The sequence below is a fragment of the Rattus rattus genome, chromosome 8 (assembly GCF_011064425.1).
Source record: "Rattus rattus isolate New Zealand chromosome 8, Rrattus_CSIRO_v1, whole genome shotgun sequence".
In the NCBI taxonomy this organism is placed as follows: domain Eukaryota; kingdom Metazoa; phylum Chordata; class Mammalia; order Rodentia; family Muridae; genus Rattus; species Rattus rattus.
Window position 1 is genome coordinate 9,965,064 of NC_046161.1, and position 24,648 is coordinate 9,989,711.

At 45.7% G+C, this 24,648-nt stretch overlaps 1 long non-coding RNA gene across 2 annotated transcripts; it reads right to left on the reverse strand.

The window, feature by feature from the left end:
* Window positions 1-1,418: 1,418 nt before the first annotated feature.
* On the reverse strand, window positions 1,419-23,378 carry LOC116907613. Of its 2 annotated transcripts, none has more exons than XR_004388831.1 (3): window positions 22,952-23,378; window positions 6,854-6,957; window positions 1,419-1,562 (listed from the first exon to the last, which is right to left on the reverse strand). It is a non-coding gene; the product is annotated as an uncharacterized LOC116907613 (long non-coding RNA). The 2 variants fall into 2 exon arrangements; XR_004388830.1 differs by lacking the exon at window positions 1,419-1,562 and adding an exon at window positions 19,186-19,285 and having other exon boundaries at window positions 6,711-6,957.
* Between the last annotated feature and the right edge of the window lie 1,270 nt (window positions 23,379-24,648).

The following is a 24,648-nucleotide window of genomic DNA, read 5'->3' on the forward strand; positions in this document are numbered from 1 at the left end:
CACACCTTGTATGTCTTGATGTCTGTCTTGTTGTCATCTTGATGTCCGTCCAATTGTGTATTGGAGCAGTGGTTCCTACGTCTGCCCCCTCCGCTCATCAAATCTGCACACATTCTCCTGCACATGTGCACGAACACTGTACTGTTGCTGGGCAGATAATCGACAGTCTCCTGTAAACAAAACCATTTGGCATGAACATCGAAGACGGACACTCGACGGACAGCGGGAACGCTCGCCTCTGCCTGTTGGTTATGGCGCCTCTTGCCTCTACACTGATGTCACAAGCCCGTGCTGGCTCCCTCTGATACCAGAAAGAGCATATAATTCCATCGCACCTCATTATATGCTCTGGAGCCAGTGACGTGCGCCTAGGAACAGTTCGATAAAGTATGCACCACTCTCTGAAACTCTCTTCATCTCCTCTGTGCAGTCAGTCAGTTTGGAGAGAGCAAATCCGGTTTCTGTAACGTGATGACTAAGAAAAGCTGTCCAAAAGCCTCTTTTGTGGCAGCTACTCAGGGAGGATGAAATATGGGTGTTCTTTCAAACAGAAGAAATTGTTTTCTTTTCTCTCTTAACCTGTCAGATGCTCCCAAGTGCAGAGGACTGTGGCCATGTCTCCAACTTCTTCTTCTCTCTAAGTCCTGCATCCTAAACTGACAGGGGATTCTCTTTATCAGAATCACACTTACCTGCCTGCGCTTGAACTGCAGGTGGCCTGGAATCTCTGACAAAGAATATCACCCCTTCTGACTGGATCCTCTGACTTCAGAAGCTAAAAGAGGGTCTTCCAGCTCTCACAGCAAGTCCCATCAAAATAGCCACACGCACAAGTGATGGAGGCCAGGCGACCGGGGTCCAAGGAAGCGTGTGACAACCTGAGTCAGAGGCCATGGACAAAGCAGAGGCTATGCTGACGAAGTCGATGTTCCAGCCCCAGTGAAGCTGGGGCACCAAACCTGAGGAGCGAGGGGAAGCTCAAGTGGTAAATGAAACTGTTACAATGATCTGGGGAGTGTGGCTCAGCTTAAAGACTGCTTGCCTAGAACACATGAACTCGTGGTTCAAAGACACCACCACATAGACCAGATGTGGTGGGAAACACCTGAAATCTCATCACCTGGGAGAAGGAGGTGATTGGATGAGAAATTCAAGATAACCACCCTTAGCTTCATGAGTTTCAGGCCAGCATGAGGCAAAGACCCTACCTCAATGAATGGATAGATGAATGGCTGGATGGCTGGATGGATGGATGGATGGATAACAGACATATAGCAGTGAACTTGAGCATGCAGAAGGCAAACAAAATGGGAGGTGGGTAGCTACAGACTTTCTTTTTGGCAGAATGTATTTAGACAGAAGCAAGAGACAGCTTCAAAGCAATAAGACGGAACTTACTTACCAAGAGTGTTTATAAAATTGCACTTTCCTGTGTTCTTCTACCAAGGACAGGCTGGCCCCATTAGCAGGTGAAAGGTGGAGTATGAAATCCCACACTGTGGGATTGATAAAGTTACAGGAAGAGGTGAAAGTGCCCAAAAGTCCCCAAGGATCTGTGGATTCTACAAAGAAGCAGGACTTGAGCTTCAGACACTGATGCGTGAAGTTTAAGCAGTTCTTCTAGTCAAAGAGTCAGAAATAATGAGCAAAATTATTGTTGTGAGCAGCAGCCCCAGAAAGGGATCAGGCAGGATCTAGGAAGTTATTTTAATTATACAAGCAGGTAGGGCACTGGATCTTGAGGAACTGTAACAAGACTGGGGAGCCCAAAGTTCAGGAAGGCATTAGTCTGTCATGCTGCCTGTCTGCCTTGCTGCTGGGATGTTGGAGCACCGCCAGCTGTTGCTCAGGGAAGGCAGAAGACAGTCCAAGGGAGAAGGTTCCAACTCTGCTTCTCCAGGTGAGAAACAGCGCGTCTCAGATGGATTCTGTCATTCTCAGTCCCCTGTGTATCCAGATGCTGCTGGGGACCACAGGAGTGAGGAGCAGGGGTCGGTGAGTCTGCTCTGGCACCCATGAGTCCTGAAAGTACAGAGGAGCTGGAAAAGAGGCCTTCTCCAGGAGATTCAGGCGCAGCTCTTTATGACAAAGGCCTCCCTCTCCCAACCCCACAGTGATCCTTGATTGTCCAAACTGCTTTATTTTTATGGTGGGTATGAATGCATACATTTTACTTAGGGTAAACCAGGGATTAAATACTTTGGCAGGAAGGGGTGCCCGGGAAGGGAAGCTCATTGGCTACATATTCAGGGCCTATCTAGATACCTCATTAGCATGGAGGAGTCTAGGTTTTTATGCTATGTGACAGATTCTTATGGCCCTCTCAATGTGCTGTGGTTACCTGTTTCAGGACAGATAGACCCTGGCCAGGAGCCTGCTCTTCTCAATTATGAAAATTCCCGGGTATTGAACCTGCTTCGACCTTACCAGGTCTAATGTATGGTGGCATGGCCCACTTGCTCACATTGGTAGGACCAGGCCATAAGGTCACATGTTTGAACACATGGTTGCCACCTGGTAAGACATATTTCGAGAGACTGTGGAAGCTCTGGAGGTAGAGCTCAGATGGCTGGCATTGGGAGTGAGCCAGTGGCATTGCTTCTGATTCAAGACCAAGCTCTTTGTTTCCTGATCTAACAACGTGTGAACAACCTGTAGCACGCACTCCCACTGATTCTGATGATGCTACCCCAGTGGTCATGATCCACCATGATCCGCCATGATGGATCCACCCTTTAGAACTGTCAGCCAAAATGGATGCTCCCCCTTTATGTTTTCTTGCCAGAGAGTTTACCAGGTCAATAACAAAAGGTGACCGGTAACCGAAGCTTTAGATGACAGGTGGTTCCAGCAGCAAAGTTGCTGTATCTTCTGAGGGACACGAGGATCGGCTTTAGCTTCATTCTACTCCGCATTAAAGACTGCTTGTGCTTCAGGGTTTCTGGGAGGAACAATCAGACTGACTGTTGTTTAAAAGCAGCAGTGCTGCTGCCTGTATGTGGCACATGTTCTTCTAGCTGGGCTGCCTTGTCTGGCCTCAGGGGGAGAGGATGGGTATGGCCTCACATAGACTTGATGTGTCAGGGTAGGGGGAAGGGAGGGGGAGGGGGATGAGGATGAGGAGAAGGATTATTGGAGGAGGTGACTGGGGGGGCAGTTAGTGAATAAGTAAAACAAATTAGTAGTAGTAGTAGTAGTAGTAGTAGTAGTAGTAGTAGTAGTAGGTGGTGGTGGTAGTAGTAATGGTAATAATAGCAACAGTGTTGTATGTTAAAAATGTTGGAACCTTTCTTTCACAAGACCCTTACTAAGCTTTCTAACTAAACCATTCTTTCCCAAACAAAAATTTCCAAAGGACCTACCATGTCGTGGCTGAAGACTAGACAGAAGCCTAATTCTTTGACTTTGTAGAATAGGCACACATAGGTAGAGAGCTATAGTCCTTCTGTAAGGAAGTGACCGTCAGTACTCCCATTCGAAACGAGTGAGGTGGCAAAGCCTCATATCGTTTCTTCTTAGTGTCTGTGGCAAACCTGAGCCAAGCACTTGGATATTCAGTAATAAGACAGATAAGGCGTTACAAGATAGAGAAGTGTGAGGTTTAATTCTCACCATCAACTCAAATGGGCTTAGAGTTACTATGGAAACATCACTGGGTGTCCCTGCGAAGCTTTCACTGAAGAGGCAAGGGCCCAGCACTGATGTTTCCAGCTACAGACTATGGATACAATGTAGCCGCTGCCTGCTTCCAGATATGGATACAATGTGACCCATGTGACCCTGCCTCAAGCTGTGGCCTCCGTGTATTCCCTCCCAGGCTAAACTACTGTAGAGTCAAACTGTGAGGAGAATGAATCCTTCCTTACATTAAGTTGATTTTGTCAGGTGTTCTGACACAGAAACAAGAAAAGCAACCCAAAGCCTGAAAACTTTATAACCTTAAAGTTAGAGGGGTTTGAAATGCTCAAAAGGGGAGGACAGAACCACAAGAGAGCAGCCTGTAGTGTTGCAGGCAGGCGGAGCCGGAGGGCGCAGAGGGAACAGAAGGAGGGAATAACTAAGTGAACACCCAGAGAGACACCTACAGGATCACCTGAGGACACACTAGCTCTTTTGTTAAGAGGGTGAGCCAAGAGAGCAGTTAAAACTGGCCCATCCTCTTAACTCCTTTGTCTTCACTTCTACCTCCTACGAGAGAATGGCTTCTTTCTCTCAGATTCAAATTTCCAGCTTAGCTTTTACCTTTCTTAACATATCTGATTTATGCTAAGTGCTTACAGTAAACCATTGACATTCAAGATGCAGCCAGACATACTGGAAATAGCCTATCCTGGAACTGGCTGTCCTGGACAGAGTCTGTGAGTGTGGGGGCAGGAAAATGGGGGGCGGGGTGGGGGTGGATGGGAGAGGAGAGCTTGCCAGGCACCAGAAACCAACTCAGGTGAATCAGCCAGGAACTTCCTCAGCCAAACAATTGCCAAGAATGACTCAAGCCCATTAGAGTGCACTGACTGACCAGACACCCACATGCCAGGCCCACCACTAGACGAGTTAGCAGGAAATCACTGTCATAGGCTTCCAGCCTCCATCTTTGCCAAAGTACCAACTAATAGAATACTGCTAATAAAATTGTTCCAGTATCTGCATTTTCTCTATTGGATGGGGGAAAGGGAAAGTTGGGGCTTTCATCAACTTAAGAGAAGCCAAGAATGAAGTAGGGAACTAAGAGATCTAGGTCAAGCTAATAACTGCCCTCGGCTGGGATGTCTTAGCCCAGTGGCATCTGAGTGTCCACACAATGGACTTCTGCAACACTTGAGACAGCTGGTATGATCTGTGCTGTATTCCTTACGTTTGACCCAAAGGTTAACTGGAGTCAGCTTGACGTTTAAGATAAAGTCCACCAGGGGCTGAAAGATGGCTCAGTGGCTTGTGTGCTTGCCATGAGAGGGTGAGGACCTTGGTCTCCACAGAACCTACAATAAAAGCCAAGTGTGCCCGTGCACACCTGGAACACACAGCTGGAGAGACTGAGGCAGGACGGTCCCGGGGGCTTGTCAGCTGGAGAGACTGAGGCAGGACGGTCCCGGGGGCTTGTCTGGCAAGCTGGGCTATGCAGATCAGAGAGCTCCAGTACAGTGAGAAGCTCTGCCTTAAAGGATAATAATGTGTAGAGTGACTAAGCACCCAACATTGACTTCTAACCTCCACACACTCACACATTCTGACATAACACATGTGTGCCCCATCTACTGTACACATGAACACACAAAAAGATAAGCTTTTTCAAAGAAATGTAAAATATTTCAAAATCACAATGGATGGTCCCTACCTTGAAATGGAACCTAAATGGAACGTAGCCTGGATAGAACCGTGGAACACTAAGGGTAGGCCTTCAGGGTAACAGACTGACCATGTTTCTGGTCCTGTCTTTATCTCCTGATCCATCAAGACATGAGAGCCTCCACTACCTACCTTGTTCTCCTTGCCCTAATAGTGTTTGTGTCTCAACCAATGGCTCAGAATAAACCAGTCCTCCCTTAAATTGCTTCCCTGGGATACTTTGTCATAACAAAGTAGAAACTAACTAATACGTACTTGCTGCCCTTCGTCCTGATAATGAGTGGCAAAGGCAACAAGTCACTCAGATTCTACATCAAGAAATATCAAGCTGAGAGGAGAAAGGGCCAGCCAACCTCCACACACCAAACTCTGTACTAACTTACCCCCGAGGGATGCCACAGGCCCTGCTATGTAGCTATTTCCTTCACATTGAGGCACTCTGTCTTACAGGGAAGAGAGTGGCCCATCACACCGGGAAAGCGAACAAAAGTTACATGACTCGGGATGGCAGAAAGTTAAGAAACTCACGAGACCAGTTCTACCATTCTATAACAGTAGCAAGCTTTGGGGCTGAGGAAACTCCTCAGTTTGGCTGCCAGCAAGTTGGGCAGGGACCTCCAGAAATGCAGCTTTCTCAAGTTGTCAGCCATGCTAGGTTGGGCTTTTTAGTGATGAAGTTGACTTTAGGTTGTAAGAAACCACTCACCCTTGCTCCTATAAGTAACCCCAGTGAAAAATTGCTTCTCAGAGCGGGACATGTGGAACTATCTGCTTGTCCATATTGCTCTAATGTGCAGTTAGCTCACACCTCTCAGTCAGTCACTTAATGGCTTCTCCTTCAAGTGCCTGGTTTTAGTGAAAACACTGAAACCGTCTAAAACAAAGAATTTTCCAGTTTTGAGGCAATCGCTGTGTCACCTCAACACCAGGGAGGATTTCTTTGTCTAGCATATTCTAATAGTCTCTGACTCAAGAAAATATCAAAGGACAGAATGTAGGCTTAAAGGTTCAGGGAACAGTAGAGAGCTCAGAACAATTTAAGCAACGAAGAGGAGGGCTTCCCAATATTATAAAAATCATACCATGTAAGCAAAATCCCCATGGCACAAAAATGGTGAACATCTTCCAATAACGAGCTGGTGTAGTAGTGATCAGATGCAGCCCAGATACGTAAGGAAACACCAGGAGTTTCCTGCAGCCATGGGTCACTGGTTTGCCTAAGAGTATGAGGCATTACATTTTATGGCATTTCTTTTCTTCCTCTAGTTAACACTTGTGTGTTTGATTTTGAAGCAAGGGAACAAGATTCATCCTCTGAGAGTAAACAGTGATGTTAGGGGTCTCCAAAGCTTTGATTTAGATGATTTTATCCAGTCTATACCTTATGAGGAGGTCGTGTCTTAATACAACAAAACATTCTTAAAGACAGCTATCTTAGCTACTTTCTTCTTGCCCAGATAAAATACCACGAAAAAGCAGCATCATAGAGGACAAAGTCTATTTGGCTTACGGTGACAGAGGGATGCAGTCCATCGTGATGAGGAAGACACAGCAGCAAGCAGGGGAAACACAGTGGCAGGAGTAGGAGGCTGGCTGGTCTCATATGATTGGATCCTAGGAAGCAGAAAGTAAACGTGAAATGGGGCCAGGTCATAAAAGTCCTAAGGCTCTCCCTCAGTGACCTTCAGTGAGATCCCACTTCCTAAAGGCTCTCCAAATTCCCCCAGGGCCAACAGCTGCTATTGGGTTTTTCCACAGTGACACTGCCTTCAAGTACTCAAGCATGTGAGTCCATGGGGGAATCTTCCCACTCAAGCTACAACAGGTGATTCTAGTTTGGAGAATTGCTGAATCAGCTCAGCAAATAACATGGCTTTGGGCCTCCATGAAGAGCAAAAGTGGGCATACCTTGACTAGACCTGACTAACTAAATACATCATCCCTGTAGAAAGAGAAACCTCTTAAAATACAGGTATAAGCTGCAGGCTCAAGTAATCCTGGACTCTTTCTTCACATAATATTTGCTTAGATACTTTAGTTACTTTTGTATTACTGTGATGGAGCACCATGACCAAAGTGACTTCTAGAAGAAAGTTTATAGGTCCGGAGGGTTAGGGTCCATGACCACCATGGTAGGGAGCAAGACAGCGATCACTGGCACTGGAGCAGTAGCTGAGACACAACCGTGAAGGAGAGAGAGAGAGAGAGAGAGAGAGAGAGAGAGAGAGAGAGAGAGAGAGAGAGAGAGATTGAGAATAGCAGTGCCTTTTGAAAGCTCAAAGCCCACCCCTACTGACATGACTCCTCCAACAAGGCCACACCTCCTAATCTGTTCCACCAACCAGAGCACAGACATTCAAATATATGAACCTATGGGGGCCATACTCATTCAAATCACAAGCTACTTTCAGTCACTTTCACGGAGAGTCTGAGAGGATGATGCCCTGGATGTAGAGAACAACCCAGGGAGCTCAAGGGCAGAGGGATTTCGTTTTCTTTGTTCCAATTTACAAGTTGCTCTGTGTCTCTGTGTGTGCTAGGTCTGCTGGACAAAGAGAAGTGGGTCCAGAGCTAGAATCTACATGTAATTCTTGGTATAGCCTTCTCTCGTAAACTAGAACAACAAAAAACTACTAATTTGTTAACTTAGGCTAATGAGGACACAAATTCAAAGGTCAGTGGATATGTGCCAGATCACTTTTATCAGTTTTTTACTTCTGTCCTAGATTCTTTGTTTCTTTTCATTCATTCCTTCTTTCCTTTTCCTATAATAAAACACTCCAATGCATACAACTTTAATGGAGAAACACTTAATTCAGCTTACAATTCCAGGTTACAGTCTATCTCTGTGGGGACACCAGGTAGTTACTTAAAGCTATTAGTCAAATCCAGAGTTAGAGCAGAGACAAATGCACGCATGCCTATGCAGCTCACATTCTCTAGTCTAATATAGCCAGGACTCAGATCTAGGGAATGGAGCCACCCACATTGGGCAGGCCTTCCTACATCAGTCAACATAATCAAGACTGTCCCCACAGACATGCCTACAGCCAACTTGATCTAGAGAATCTCTCATTCAGAATTTGTCCCCAGGTAATTTCAGGTGTATCTGACAACTGAAATTAACCATCACATTTCCTTTACCTCTTATAAATATTTATAGGCTATAATAGTAAAATTACATTTTAGGGTCTGGTACTATGACTCCTTTAGTTCTATTGTTTTTACATTTCTTAAGATAAAAATATAATACAACAAACACAAAAACACTCTCATACATTCAGACATAGCTCTAGCAAAATTCTAAAAATTAATATTATTATCTCCATTTGTCAGGTAAGGAAACTGAGATTCTTGACTATTGTTTAAAATCAAGCAATCAGTAAATAACACGGTCAGAATCTGAAAGAAGGTCTTTCTAAGCTCATGAAATTCCACACTATACTTGGTACAAACTGGTAAGCAATTGTTAACTTGAGTTGAAAAATCAGAGATATTTAGTAAATAGGATGAAAAACTGCATAAGCTATCAGCTTCCAGAATACGCTAAATTCAATTCTTGGTATCTCCAGTGCATTTATCTTATTTCTTCAGTCAAAGGGAAAATACCTGGACTCCAAATCCTGGCATATATAATCCAGTATGAAAAGGGAGTTTTCTTTTTTTTTTTTTTATTAACTTGAGTATTTCTTATATACATTTCGAGTGTTATTCCCTTTCCCGGTTTCCGGGCAAACATCCCCCTAATCCCTCCCCTTTTTTATGTGTGTTCCCCTCCCCATCCTCCCCCCATTACAGCCCTCCCCCCCCACAGTCTAGTTCACTGGGGGTTCAGTCTTAGCAGGACCAAAGGCTTCCCCTTCCACTGGTGATCTTACTAGGATATTCAATGCTACCTATGAGGTCAGAGTCCAGGGTCAGTCCATGTATAGTCTTTAGGTAGTGGCTTAGTCCCTGGAAGCTCTGGTTGCTTGGCATTGTTGTTCATAAGGTGTCTCGAGGCCCTTCAAGCTCTTCCAGTTCTTTCTCTGATTCCTTCAACGGGGGTCCTATTCTCAGTTCAGTGGTTTGCTGCTGGCATTCCCCTCTGTATTTGCTGTATTCTGGCTGTGTCTCTCAGGAGAGATCTACATCCGGCTCCTGTCAGCCTGCACTTCTTTGCTTCATCCATCTTGTCTAATTGGGTGACTGTATATGTATGGGCCACATGTGGGGCAGGCTCTGAATGGGTGTTCCTTCTGTGTCTGTTTTAATCTTTGTCTCCCTATTCCCTGCCAAGGGTATTCTTGTTCCCCTTTTAAAGAAGGAGTGAAGCATTCACATTTTGATCATCCGTCTTGAGTTTCATGTGTTCTATGCATCTAGGGTAATTCAAGCATTTGGGCTAATAGCCACTTATCAATGAGTGCATACCATGTGTGTTTTTCTGTGATTGGGTTACCTCACTCAGGATGATATTTTCCAGTTCCAACCATTTGTCTATGAATTTCATAAAGTCATTGTTTTTGATAGCTGAGTAATATTCCATTGTGTAGATGTACCACATTTTCTGTATCCATTCCTCTGTTGAAGGGCATCTGGGTTCTTTCCAGCTTCTGGCTATTATAAATAAGGCTGCTATGAACATAGTGGAGCATGTGTCTTTGTTATATGTTGGGGCACCTTGTGGGTATATGCCCAAGAGAGGTATAGCTGGGTCCTCAGGCAGTTCAATGTCCAATTTTCTGAGGAACCTCCAGACTGATTTCCAGAATGGTTGTACCAGTCTGCAATCCCACCAACAATGGAAGAATGTTCCTCTTTCTCCGCATCCTCGCCAGCATCTGCTGTCACCTGAGTTTTTGATCTTAGCCATTCTCACTGGTGTGAGGTGAAATCTCAGGGTTGTTTTGATTTGCATTTCCCTTATGACTAAAGACATTGAACATTTCTTTTGGTGTTTCTCAGCCATTCAGCATTCCTCAGTTGTGAATTCTTTGTTTAGTTCTGAACCCCATTTTTTAATAGGGTTATTTGACTCCCTGAGGTCTAACTTCTTGAGTTCTTTGTATATTTTGGATATAAGCCCTCTATCTGTTGTAGGATTGGTAAAGATCTTTTCCCAATCTGTTGGTTGCCGTTTTGTCGAAAAGGGAGTTTTCAAAAAGTGTTGCAAACATAGTAATTATAATTAAAATGTTTACTTATCGAAGGGCCCTAAATGTAGCTGTCATTTCTCCTGTATAATGTTGCTCCTCCTTTTACGGTGACTGTCAATCTGGTCTGTGCTAGAGTGTCATCAGTAGGAAAACCCCCACCATCTCTAATGGCGATAGTCCCAACCTTCCTCCAGTCACACCACAAATGGTATACTCTACACATCTCACACCTTTGGGCATCTTAAGCCTTTCTCTTGCCCCATGGCTCCAAGGCCTGTGCCCTAAGCTGCAGGTATTGTTTCTCTTACTGCATTTGCCACAGATATTAATGCCTTCATCAGCAACTAAGGCACAGGTCACAACAAACAGGAAGGCTCTGAACTTGATGTCTGTGTAACACTGCAGACTCCACAATCCTCAGGCTATTCAGGGGCTTACTAACTGACTCAAGCAGTAGAGGAGAGGAAGAAGAAAGGCAGGAAGAGGCTCTTTTGGGGATACTGGTTTGGGGAATTTCTGCCACTTGGGATAGTATAGCTTTCGTCTTCCATTCTCATCCACTCACACAGTCAGCCCATATCTCCCTTCCTTTTACCCTCATAACATCACCCGGTATCAAATAACTAGAATGTCAGGAAGTGGAGCAGTGGGATAAAGAGTGGGGAAGTAACCTTGGTATTAATGGGATCTCCTGCTAGCATGCTACTTCTGCAGTACAGTAGAGAGAGGCTTGGAGAGAGAGTCTACTCGAGTCAGGAGACGGAGCTGGTGCTGAGCAAGCACGAATGAAGGAGGAGGAAGTAAAGGGACTTGGGGGCAGAGAAGAAAAATAAAGGAAGCTGAGTTACTCTTTGCACACAGATCCTGTGTCAATGACCTCAGCGTGAGGCTGATATTGCCAAGGATGGGATTCCACAAGGCAGGGGCCCTGCAGTCTGGTGTGAAGAGATCTCACGGAGGCCCTAATACCTGGCTCCTAGTTAGCCTCTCTGCAACCAGCTCGAGAGGTCACTTCCGGTCTGTGAACACTGGTGTCCATCTATTCCATGAGATGGGAGAACTAACTTTTACAAGGTTGCAGATTATTGTCTTGTGAAAAAAATACAGTTTGTAAATGAGTCTAATGCAGATGCAGGGAGAGAAGGCAGACAATGTCCTGTGTTTGCTCCCCTTCAGGAGACAACCCAGCTATCATCACACAGGAACTTAAGAGGCTCACAGGAGAGTTGGAAAGCTTCTAGTCTGATGGTCTGTAGCAGTCTCCCAGACTGATCCTGTGTGGTCAGTAACCTGGGTTGTATCCTCAGTGAAGAGCTAATGTTCTTTAAGGGTGGTGTTCAGAGAAGCCTGTTTTCCCAGCCTTGACCAAATTAGAAACCTGGCAGAGAAGGAAGTGAGGTAATGGACCAGCTGGGCAACCATATCTGTGTCTGAAATACTGGACCGGGCAGCTCCAGTCCTGCCCTGTGGACCCATCATGCAGACTACACACTGGGCATAGTTTGTTCCTCTCTGAGTATATTAATGACATTATTTAGGGGTCCATGAGTATCTTACAGTGATGAATAAGCTGAGCTAATCATAAGGACAGCAACATCTGCCCAGCGGACATGCTCTTTATGAGCAGTGATGTATCACTGAGTCCAACATTTCAGCTGAGTAAAAGACTATGGGTGCTGGGTGCTGGTGTGTAGGAAGTCCCTATTCCATCCCCCAGCGCCTCTTCTCAGTATTTCCCCTTCTCTTTTACAATTCTCTCCAAATAACTTCTAGAAAATCCTCAAGATATCTAACAAATTCCCCACCTCAAACACATGCTCACGGAGAAGCTCAGCCGCATCTCCAGTGACTCTGACAGAGGTTGCAGCCGTCCCACACTAACCTCCCTAGCGACGCCAGCTTGCAGTGATGCCTCGTGTCCCGTCAGAGGCATCCGTGTCTCCTCAGCAAAATTAAACCTTCACAGACTCGGGGAGATTTTGTGCTTCTCTGTAGGAAAATGGAGCAGTGTTCTGAGTCCAACAGCTGGTGTTTTCTCATTGTAGAACTTTAACTCAATGTAATTTATTCTGATTAAGTTTATCCTACTACTGGATATTAATATCTACATCTCAAGCATAACATGGAAAAGAGAACCAAGGCCTGGGGAGTGTCTGGGACAGAACCTAGCCTCGAACAGCCGTGAGAACCAGTACGCTGACAGTAAGTAGCATTTAAATAATGCCCTGAAGACTCATGGGAAATTTGCTGAATGGATACTTGAATTTTGTGGCTGTTTCCCTGACAGAAATCTTTTCTTTTTCCTTATGAAAGAGAGCTTATGGATATAATATAAATAGTAAGATAGACGACACAATGTGATTAGTCAGAAGGACTTAGGAAGATAATCCTAACAAGACTAGAAAGGGGGACATTCTTACAGTTTAGCTAGAGGAAGCAGGTATATCCTGGGGAAAGAAGACAGCCTTAAACTGCTATGGCACAGGTCTGATAGTCTTGTGTTCTGGATGTAGCATCTCCTTCCATTCTCAGCAGTGTGGCTCATGCATGTCTTCCAACACAGCATAGACTCTCTAAGTCTCATAAGGAAAAACACTGTTCTACCATGATCTTACCACAGATGAAACTTAGGACGCCGTTCTGTCAATCTCTTCAATCGCAGGGCCAGAGATGAGCAAAGCCTTAAGTGATTTGATAGGACCGTGTGTGGGTCTGAATTCTAATTACCAATGAAAATGGCAGTTGCCGTGAGCTCTGTGGCCCTGGAGGTGGGGTTAGCTTCCCTCCTTGCCTTAGGAATCCTAGGGACCCATCTGTTGAGCTCTAAGGAAACCATGCCCCCCACTACCACTAATGGTTTAGAGACAGTGCAATGATTTAGAGACAGTGACCCCTAGAGCCCCCTAGGCCAGTTGAAATGGTCCCCAAAGGGAAGGCACAGGGAGCTCAAGAAATGAGGAAATGCAGAAGAGCAGATATCAGTGGCTTGGAGAGATGTGGACAAGAGATGTCTGGATGGACATCAGCTAGAGTATGCACTGCAATTGTTAGCACGGAGGTCTGACCTCCAAGTTGCCTGTTCTCAACACAACCTCAAGAGAAACAGGGAAAATAGCCAGTGAGCTTGTCAAGGACTGCTAAGCCCTTGACAATGCAAATTAAAAGGGTAAGGACATACTTTTTAACCTATCAGATTGGCAAAAACCTCACCTGATAATGCTCACTGCTGGCAAGGGTGTGAGCCAAGAGTCATTTTCATACACTTTCCATGAAGTATAATTTGACACAACCTGGAGGATGAATCAGCACTGCCTGTGCGAGGAAACAGCCATGAGCTTATACACCCACTAACCTGTTTGCTAATAACTGCCTTCTAGTTCACTTGTGTTTGCAAGAGTTCACCTACATGCATATGCTGGGGTATTCTCAGCCACAGGTTACAGAAGCCAGTGGAACATCTGACAATATGAAACGAGTTAAACACACTGTAGTGAGCCACGGCATGAAATACATGGATGAAAGAGAGGCTGAGGATCTTGGGAGAGATCATGGTGGCTAAAAAGAGCGTAGAAGAAGGGACAGCTGAGAGAAAGAGAAGCCTGGGAAGAAGCAGCACTTTCCCTACAAGGACCCACATGTGTGTATGAGGACACCAAGGCAGGGGCAGAGCCATCTGAAGGGACGAGAGAAAACACTACGTAATAGCCACGAAGGGCAAGGGATGATGCCTGTTCCAACCATGAAGGACACTCGGTAGAAGATCCAAAAGGGACTTGATGCAGTCAGGGTATTTGCCCAACACTAAACATAGCTTTAGTCCCACCTAAAATTTGTTATAGAAAGGACTGTAAGTAACTTGATTCACACACACACACACACACACACACACACACACACACACAGGGGGGAGGGAGGGAGAGAGTAGCACTTATTAAGGGAAAATTCACAATGTCTGACATTCATTTGAAAGGTGCATCAGAGCATACTGGTGGTATAGTGGAGAGCATAGTTGCTGCGAACCAGGCACACAAGATGCAGGAGAACATAATTCATGGGAAAATCAACTGATCTTGACAGAAGCAGAGCTTAAAGAGACTTTAGAACAAGCAGAATACGGCTGTAAGGCAGTGACCACACCTGCATCCATGCAGAGAGGTGTTAGCCATAATCACAACCTGAGAGAGAACCAGAAGCGAACAGGGCGGAGCTGAGCAACGGGACTATGTGGACAAGCAAACGGAAGCATGACTATGCACTGCTTTGGCCAGATGCTTGGCAGTGTCTTCCAAATTAGTCCTACGCTCAGTATGTATTCTGGGTATTCTACTCAAAGGTATTTATGTGAGGACAAAGGAAGAATGGGCCCCTATGAATTGTTGTACACCTATGCTTGTAGCTGTTAATCTGTAACAGTAAAAGCCTACAGACAACCAGAAGCTGTAGGCAAGGACAAGCGATCTGGTGTCTATGCCGTTCTGCACTGCCAAGCAGTAGAGAGTAGTGAGCCACTGATGTATGGCAACAACCTCAAGACAGTCATTCTAGGTATAAAAAAAAAATCAAAAGAGAAAAGAAGGCACATACTGCGGCCTCCAGCAGAGGACCTGTATTCAATTCCCAGATCACAACCATGGTGGCTCACAATCATCTCTAAATCTAGTTCCAGGGCATCCAAAACCCACTTTTGACTTCCACAGGTGCCAGGCACTCGTTGTGAACATATATGCACGCAGGAAAAATATTCACGTACATGAAATAAATTAAAAATACCTTAAAAACTAAAAAGCTATACATTTTAATTATGTGTATCCACTTACTGTGTGTGTGCACGTGCTATGTTGTGTGTGAAGATCAGAGGGAAACTTTTGAAAATCCATTCTCCCCGTCTATAGCATGTGAGTCCAGGGTATTGAACTCAGGTTGCCGGGGTTGATGAAAGGTGCCTTTCCCACTTTTCCATCTCTCTGCACCCATTTAGAGTTTTATACAAGTCAGACCATAACAAGTGAATCACAAACCAAAACTAATAGTTACTAGGCTAGGAGCAGAGGCAGACACTACAGAAGATGCTTTTGTTCTCATCCTTTCCCATTCTTTCACTTTAGGACTTTCTATGCCCTTGTGAGTGCAGTGAGTTTCTTGCAGACAGCACATAGTTGATGCTTATTTAACATTTCTTCTGTCAATGTCTGTTATCATTTAATCACATAGTTGATGCTTATTTAACATTTCTTCTGTCAATGTCTGTTATCATTTATCATTTATATGTAAAGCACTGTTCGTATCATAGTTTAAGCTTACCCTTCTATTTTTTCATTCTTCTCTATCTCTTCACATCTATCAGGTTACTTGAATTTTTCTAGAAATATACATCCCATTTATACTAGTTCTATGTATATTTTAAAATTATCTTGGTGGTTATTTATACATGTGACTTATCACAGTTTTACTGGTATTTGTATTTTGCCATTTCCATTAGCATGCTTAAATTTTACATCCATGTAGGTCAATTTGTTCTCACATTTCTTAATGTTTGTGTTTTATTTGTGTGTGTGTGTGTGTGTGTGTGTGTGTGTGTGTGTGTGTGTGTGTGGTCACATAGGATCAAAGAGGATGGATGTCATATCCTTTAGAGCTGGAATTACAGGCAGCTGTGAGCCACCCAACATGGGTACTGAAAACCAAACTTTAGTCCTCTGGAGGAGTAGGAAGCACTCTTAACCATGAGCTATCTCTCTAGTTCCATTCCTCATATTTTAAATAGAATATTCTTAACTATTTTCTTACTGTGTTGGGCATCAAGGCAGATAGTGTTCCTTTATTTCAGTCATTAGCTATGACTTGAGGAACTTGTGAAGAGGGTTTTATAGATTTACCAGTATTTACCAATTCTGTTCTTTTTCTTTCTGAAGTCTTGGGCCTTCTGACATCATCTCCTGTCTGGGTTGAGACGTTCCTTTAGTCAATGTTTAAGTGTAAGGCTGATGATAATAACCTCTCTTAGTTTTCCTTTGCCTGAAAATAATTTTATCTCCTCTTCTTACCTAAAGAATAGTTCCACCAGATTCAGTGTCTGGGATTCAGTGTCACCGTTATACAGTCTGACTGTATAAGAGACAGCAGTGAATTAGGAGCAATGAGCATAGCTTTGGAATGGAAAGTGGTGGGTTTCAATCCTGCATCCTCCTCCTGCCGGCAGCTACCCTTGGAATAAGTCATTAATGAAGTTGTGCAAAGAATTGAACTTCGAGGGGAAATTCTATTGCTGTTAGTTAATGGCTATATAAGCATGAACAATTCATTAAGGTGTCAATGACTAAGAGCTCCTTAGTTGCTGGGAATACAGTGAGAGCCAAGTATGAGTAAGTTGGTGGTGTATACAAAGACCCAGTATAGCACTTTGTACCAGACATAAGCATTCAAGCTTTTCTGGCTCTCCCTCCACACTGTAGGCACACATATAAACAGCTGCTCACTTCTTAGGGGGTTGAAGGGCTTTGATGGGATGGTTCATAAACACAGCTTACAGCAGGCACATAAAAAGCATTCAAATAGCAGGCAGTTCTCCCCCCTTGCCCCCCACTTCTTCTCTTCTTTCTAAATGTGCAAACTGAAAACAGAAAGGCCCATTTCACAGAGCCGCTACAAGGATGGGCTGTAACCATACTCATGAGAGCGTCTTCTGTTTGAGGCAAGCTGTCCAAATATCAGTTATCTTAGGGCAATAGGCCCTCCCCCACCCCTCCCTTGTTTGCACAAGCCTCTCAGAGTACCCGATAAATTGTTATAATGATAAATAGTTAACTGGGAGCTAAAAGCAGAAACAACCATGCCTGGGAACCAGAGCACAGATTGAGTAAGTATTTAAATGCAGCCCACACATTGACAGACATTTTCTCTGCTCTAGAAAGCCTCCTGCATTTGCTCATTGTGAGAAGGCTTGTGGGAAGATGCAGAACTTTGGAGACTGGCGGAGGAGGGATAAACACTCAGCAGAGGTCTCCTGGCCTGTGTCTCCTCTGACAGTCATGCCTCACCCTGAAGCATTTAGGTTTGGCCCCTAAGCTCTGGGAACTAGGAAAACTCTAGGATTTGACAGGACAGCTGTCCTGGTGAACCAAAGTTAGAATACTCTTGGTTATGAGCATTCTTGCTCTCAGTTTTGTAAAACTTTCGGGCAGGGATGGAGAAAGGCATGAGAGTCATCACAGCAGGAGAGACGCTGAAGCAGGAGACGATCCCGGCTACAAACCGTGTCATGGGGGAGCAGTGCTAAGATAGCTCTCTGGACAGAGGCTTGAGCATCGCGACATAGTGCGGCAGCCCTTCAGTTGTGGCTGGCTGAGGGTCTGTATCAGGACTGGAATTTTCTAAGGATGTTGGCCCCGGCATTAGTTGGTTAGATGCATGGCCACCCAGCCTTTGGAAGGACTTCTTTTTGTCTTTATAACTAACTCATTTTGATGGTTCACCTACAGTGCACTTGGTTTTTATGACAGATGCTATTAGAAGAAGGGACTCAGGGAGAAATTCATGTATTTGCCTTCCAACAAATACAATGCTCTCACCTGCAATAAGGTAGTCAACATGGTCTTTCCCCAGTGCCATAAATACACAGGAGGCTTCCAAACAGGCTGACAGCCCTTCCACTTGGAGATTCCCAGTAAATCTGGGCACCAGAGGACAGAGAGATCACAAATCTGAAGCCAGGTCCCAGGAAGCAGGAATGTTTATAAATGCTTCGGAAGTGGTAGGCAGACCAGACTTCATGGAGTGGGGAGAAACAGGAAGGTAGGAGAAACCAGGTGCAAGGACACCCACTGCGGGGACTTATGGGTGTCTCCCTAGGGATTTGGAATCACCAGCCTGTATCAGAGAAGAGCACCGAAGCATTCAAGCACACGGCTGGGAAAATGTCTGTAGAGGACGGAAGCTGGAGAAAGAGTGAGAGATGCTGCTCAGGCAGCTGCTCTGGTTATCTCGAGGAGAGCCTGCGTCCCCACAGCGTCTGGAAGCATAGGGTGGATCCAGCAGAAAGGCCAGATGCCGGCCGTTAAGGCCCAGATAAGAGAACAAAAGTGCCGATACAGATTTAGAAGTCGGTGGCCGGCAGCAGGATGGACGTGATTGGGCAGAAGCATAGAAGTCAGTTGTGTGGACTGGGTTGTGTAGGGGATTCTTAGCTTAATCATTGCATTGCCGCCTTCTTCCCAGGGGATATGGATGAGGTATTTGTTCTTCCCAAATCTCTGTTTGTTCTTCCATAAAACAAAGGTCAGAGTACACACCTCTAAGGGAGGTCGTGAGGGTTAAACAAGAAAATAAACGTGAATGATCCAGCTGAGTGGTGGGCCCACTGTGGAGGCCCAGTAGCTTGGGGGTTCCCTCTGCCCTCTTCCTACAGCAGCTGGGGAAGGAGCAGGCAGACAGCTCCCCCGAGTGCTTCCTCACTTGTCACGGTCGATCAGTTTCCATGGCTAGAGTCTAGGTGGGAGGGTAATTCATTTGTGTATCTGCCTCTTGTTCATAAATGGTCCCTGAAAGAAAACCAGGCAAATCAAATGGTCCCTGTTTTACCAATGAAGTTTGAGACCACTGGGGATATAAACTTCAGGGTAGACAAAAAAAAAATGCCTCCAAAGTGGTTGCTAAGAAATTCTTTTTGACATGTTCTTCCTCAAGTTGCTGGACAAGAGAACCCAACCTGGACTTGCAGTGAGGTGTTCACAGGAGCCGCGATGTCTTTCTCATGAGCAAGCAGGAAGATCCATAGGAAGGGTGTGAAACAGTCCTTCCATTAAGGCCTAGAATAGAAGGAAGCAAGCACACAAAGGCTACCAATCACAATTCATCTCAATTAAAGACCGATGGAAACAGGAGTGGAACGGCGCAAAACTATGAACAAACTATCTGAAGCGAGGTAAAGGCGTGGCCATTTGCCACCCAATGGACAGGGGAAATGGTGCTCAGGAAATGGAAAAAATGGGGAGCAGGTTCTCAGGGTAGAGGTCACACGGCCTTCCAAAGAAAGGTTCTGCACAGAACACTAGCAATAGCTTGTCCACGCCCAACAATAACTGCACTTTACCAAAGGCTACCCCATTTTCCTGTACTTCTGCCAATGTGTTCACTGCCTTCGGACTACCAAGGTGGCCTCCAGCTACCTTAGGCTAAGCTGTAATGATGAAAATTCCTTAGTCTCCCGCTGCTTCCTGTTTCCATCCCTGACCTGACTCACGTAGGCTCTCACCCCTGAATGCTTGGGAAAGCCAGGATTTGCTGCCTGTTTCTGCTCGGTTTCAGGAAACCTTTCTTAAAAGGCTCCCACTGCAACACAACACTGCCTAGGCACCTTTCTGGCCTCCCCAATTCTACAAAAGAGAAGTTTAAAATCTTCAACCGAGACAGTAGATACTGGCTTTGATCTAAACACTTAATGTTAAGTTTATTGGCTGTCTTGTGTTTAGATCACATGACGTACACCCTTCCCTGACTAAGACCTTTCCCTTTAATGAAGCCTGAGTACTGTCACCTGAGTTTGACCTCTGTATGCATCCACATGTGCCTGAACACATTAGCATCTGCATACATACGCATGTGCACCCCCACACACATCCATAAACACAACTAGAGTAAGTCTTCCCTTTGTTCCATTCTGTCACTTTCCCCTCAGCTCCATGCACTGGACAGTCACTGGCTTTGTTCCCTACTCTTAACCGAGTAGAAATGGCAGGAGGCAGGACCCCAGCAAGCTGCTGGACTAGCAGCAGGAACCACACTAAGCTGGGCAGCTCAGCGGGACTCAGATCCCAAGAAGGGAGCCAAGGAGAGCTCTGTGGAAGGCTGTGATATGGCACAGTTGAAATTATGTCAGAGCAGGTTGGTGTTTTTAATTTTAATTTCCTGCACTATGAGGAATTTTTATAGTCTAACTTGCATAGAGCTGTGCTAAATATTTATGTTTCAATTTAAAATTATTCCATCCATTGAAAAGGCAGCAGAGTGAGTAATTACGAACACAGGCTCTGTAGGAACTCCAGCTCTGCCATTTCCTGATGGTGTGACCTTGGCCAAGTAACCTAAACTCCATTCAATTTCCTCTTCTACAGAAAAGAGATAGGAAAGCTCAATTAGCTGTTCATAGAGTTTAGGACGCTGTCTGGAACAATTTAAGCACCAGGTAAGTGCTGGTTACTTTTAGTGTTTCATGAATTTACATAATTATTAATCCTCATATCGGGGGTCCACCAGAGGGTGATGGGGATGAGGAATTCTGATGCCTGTCTTAGGGTTTCATTGCTGTGAAAAGATACAATGACCAACTCTGATGGAGTAAAACATTCCACTGGAGCTGGCTTACCAATCCAGGGGTTTAGTCCATTATCATCATGGCAGGAAGCATGGCAGCGTGCAGGCAGCCTTGGTGCTAGAAGAACGGAGAGTTCTACCTCTTGATCCAAAGGTGGCCAGAAAGAGACTCTCTTCTGCACTGGGCAGAGCCTGAGCATAAGAGGGGATGCCAAAGCCCACACCCAGAGTGACACACTTCCTCCAACAAGGCCACACTTACTCCAGCACCTCCTATAGTGTGTGTCATTCCCTATGAGCCAAGCATTCAAACACATGCATTTATTTCGGACCAAACCTATTCAAACCACCACAATGCCATTTTACAGATGAGAAGGTAGAAGCTCACGGTGTGGTAGCCATGCAGAGTTGGAAGCTGGAGAGGCTGGGTGTGAGTTCACATCCTCCCAAAGCGGAAGGACCTTCCCCGGCAATCCCTGTTGTCTGCACAAGCTGAGGAGTCAGCTATGCGCTCTGGAAAGCAAGCCTGGGGACTGCCTTTCTATGCTTCATCTATGAGCCACCTGTCCCCTGATGTAAGGAGACGCTGCAGTACCATTCAATGGTGACCTCAAGCTCACACACAGCTCAGGTAGTTCATATCAGTAAACATTACAGTTTTCTCTCAAGTTCAACTAGGTCTAAGCCCTGCCAATGGTGGGATGGATCCTGTGGCTTGTGGAGATGTCAATCATGTCAATCTTTTTGTAAATCCTTATGTGTTTGTGTGCATGTGTGCACGTGTGCATGTGTGCGTGTGTGCATGTGTGTGTGTGTGTGTGTGTGTGTGTGTGTGTGTATTTGCACTTGTGGAGCCAGAGGCCAATGCTGGGAGTCTTCAGTAACCTCTCTCCACCTAATTTCTTGAGTCATGATCTCTCACCGAAGCCACAGCTTAATGACTCTGCCACATGAGCTCTTCAGCAATCCCAGAAGATCCTCCTCATCTGAGCTTCCTAGCACTAGCGTCCCCTGAGTCTCCTCCGTCTTTTGATGTGGATGTGGATCTCTGTCCTCTGGTCCTTGTGCCTGGGCAGCGCTTCACCCACAGATGCCTCCTGTAATTTAAGCACTGTAAACTATGGGAATGAAAACCCAGCCCCTGCACTGCCTCTCGGTGATTTCCAGGGCAGCTTATCTCTGGTCATGCTTGGTTTTACAGCTTCCTTTCTCCGCCTCAGAGCTGCACAATGTGGTCGGCACTGGAGTAGAAACTCAATCTGCTGTTTGGTTCACCTCGGCCAGCTCTGACCAGAAAATATCCGTAAAGCCAAAGTAAATTAACCTGGTTTAGCCTAGTCATGTGGACAGACCTGTCAGGCAGCTTGGCTCTGGATTAATCACTTGGGGACAGGTAGTCACTTTGTGTCTGTAGTAGTTCCCGTTAAGACCATGTGAGGGCTGTTCCAGGTGTGGAAAACCCAGTAGGAGTGACATATGTTCGCATATCAGAATAGTCCCCTAAAATGGATGTTTGTTTGTTTGGTATTCAGTTAGGAAGGCTCAAATGGAGCCTTTGAATGAGGACAGGCCTTAGCTGTCCACAAAATAAATGAAACGGTAACCATAATATTGATGTTTACAAAGTATGCGTTGTTATGATAAGCATATGTTCAGTTTTCCTTTAACCAGGCAAACAGACTTCTCCAGCACCCAGATGTGAACCATTAATAAACTGACGGCTGAAGGACCAACTCCATGCGAAGCCTGCGACCTGCCTATCATCTAAGCAACCCACACGTGTGAGAAGGTGAACCACTACCTGAGTTCTCATTCATAACGAAATCATCCCGTATGCATCCTGTTCACTCACGATGTTCTAGAAAAACCTTTGAAATTCAGAACTGCATATTATGCAGGCTGCTCTACTGAAGCGGGGCTAAAGGTTCTAAATCTTGGGAGATGACCCAGCTTGCTAAAAATCTCTGGCTAGGCTTGCCCAATGCATTATTAGTAACAGTAGTCATTATCATCCGCTTGCCGTGCGAGCACCATATAAGGACTTTAAGGACATAATCTCACATAACCTTCACTTTGACTCGAGGTCTGATTCTCCTGCTTAGTGCCTTGTGAAATATGTCCCTTTGTCAGCTGACCACAAGACGCAGAGGGAGGACGCTTACCTTTAGCTTGAGACATGTCCGTTGTACTCAGGATGTCTCCTCATTCAGCATTGACGGATCAAGAAGTAACACCTTGATAGCTGCAGAGACAGCGCCACCACAAAGGAAGAACCAGTGGAGCTCCATGGCGCTGGTTGCCATGGAGTGGGAGAAGGCAGACTGGGAAGAAACATGAGATTTCATGCTTAAAAAAAATTATGACAAACATCTACTAATCTCTAAAACCCCCATGGCAAGAGTTAGGCTGTTTCTCTTCAACGTGATGTCATAGGCATCGATTTTGCTTGCTGCTTCTTCCATGACTTCTTACGGATGACATTTTTATGTAAGATGCTTGCAGGCTGGACGGAGCAGAACTCCTGGCTTTACCGGATGGCTCTGTCTGTCTGTTTCTCTCCCTTTCTGTTGTTTGGCACCCTAGACAGTCTTCTCTGGGAAGCATCCTCCCTGACTTTATAAACCACACCACTGTCCTCCTAGGTGTCTTCTCTAATTTTGAATGGAGCCATTCAGTCATTTCAAGAGGATGTGCCTTGAACCTTAGTTCCAAATTGAGCCCCTGTGGGGGCTGCTCTGGGTCATTTTCCTCGTTTGGATAAGGTGACCTCTAAGTTACCAGCTTTGCCTGAGGGTAAGGGGAGGAGCAACAATTCTTCCTTGGTGGAGCATTTGGACTGGGCTTGTGAAATGAGCTGAGGAAGCTGGTCCCGGGGGAGTGCTGTCCAGGGAGCTAAGGCTCTGAAGGCCGTGCTCGGCAACACGGAGCAAGGCAACTGCTGTTTATTGTCTAGATCACAGCTTATCAATGCTATCTCTGTTGTACAGCAAGAGGATAAGAAGGGATAGCCTGTAGAGAAACTCTTGAGAAAGACTCTTGTCCCAGTGTCAGCCCGGGGAAGCTTTCTGGCCCACAGGTCTGTCTTTAAGCCAGCAGCAAATGCCTGGGATCCCATATGCCCCACCCTGACCTCATGCCAACCTCCTGAGCGAGTCTCTGGGTCTCATTAGATGTACATGAAAAAAAAAATTCTAGGAACAGGGCAAACTGTGGCCTGTGGGCACCTAGCTTTCAGTAGGGAAATTCCAACCATCTGGTTTCTGGAGAGACTCACTAAAGACACGTTTGTCAAAATGCCAGCAAACCAAAGGCTTCCGTCAACCACCCTAGAACAGCAAATGCCACTTCGGTGGCTTGTAGGTGGTTTCCTTTGATGAACGGAAGACTGCAGTGCTTTTCTCTGGCCGAACAGGTTCATAATTTCTTTCCCAAATGCCAACCAAGTCACTCTTGGTTGCAGTGGTGAGGAGCAGCTAAGCTCACGAATGCCCACTGTTTGAGACTCAGGCCCCAGTGAAGAGCACACATCGTTGTACACTCTTCCCTCGTGTCTCAGCTGGGTGGGGAGCCACCTCACTCTGCCCCTCTTCAGGCAGCTGGCGCCTGTGGTCTTCGGCAGCTCTGTGGACGAGTCTGTGCACATGCACTTTGAGTTGGATCACGAAAAGCCGGCCGACAACCAGATGTGTGAACTCAGAAGCAGGAGCTCCCACCGGCCAGGTTGCCACCTCTTACGGCTTGAGTGTGAAATGTCTCCCACGGGCTCATTTGGCAGCCCACTAGCCTCACTGTTTTAGGAGGTGAGGCCAACAGTGGGATGTAGGTCACTGGGACAGGCCTGAAGGCTTCATAGCCCAGC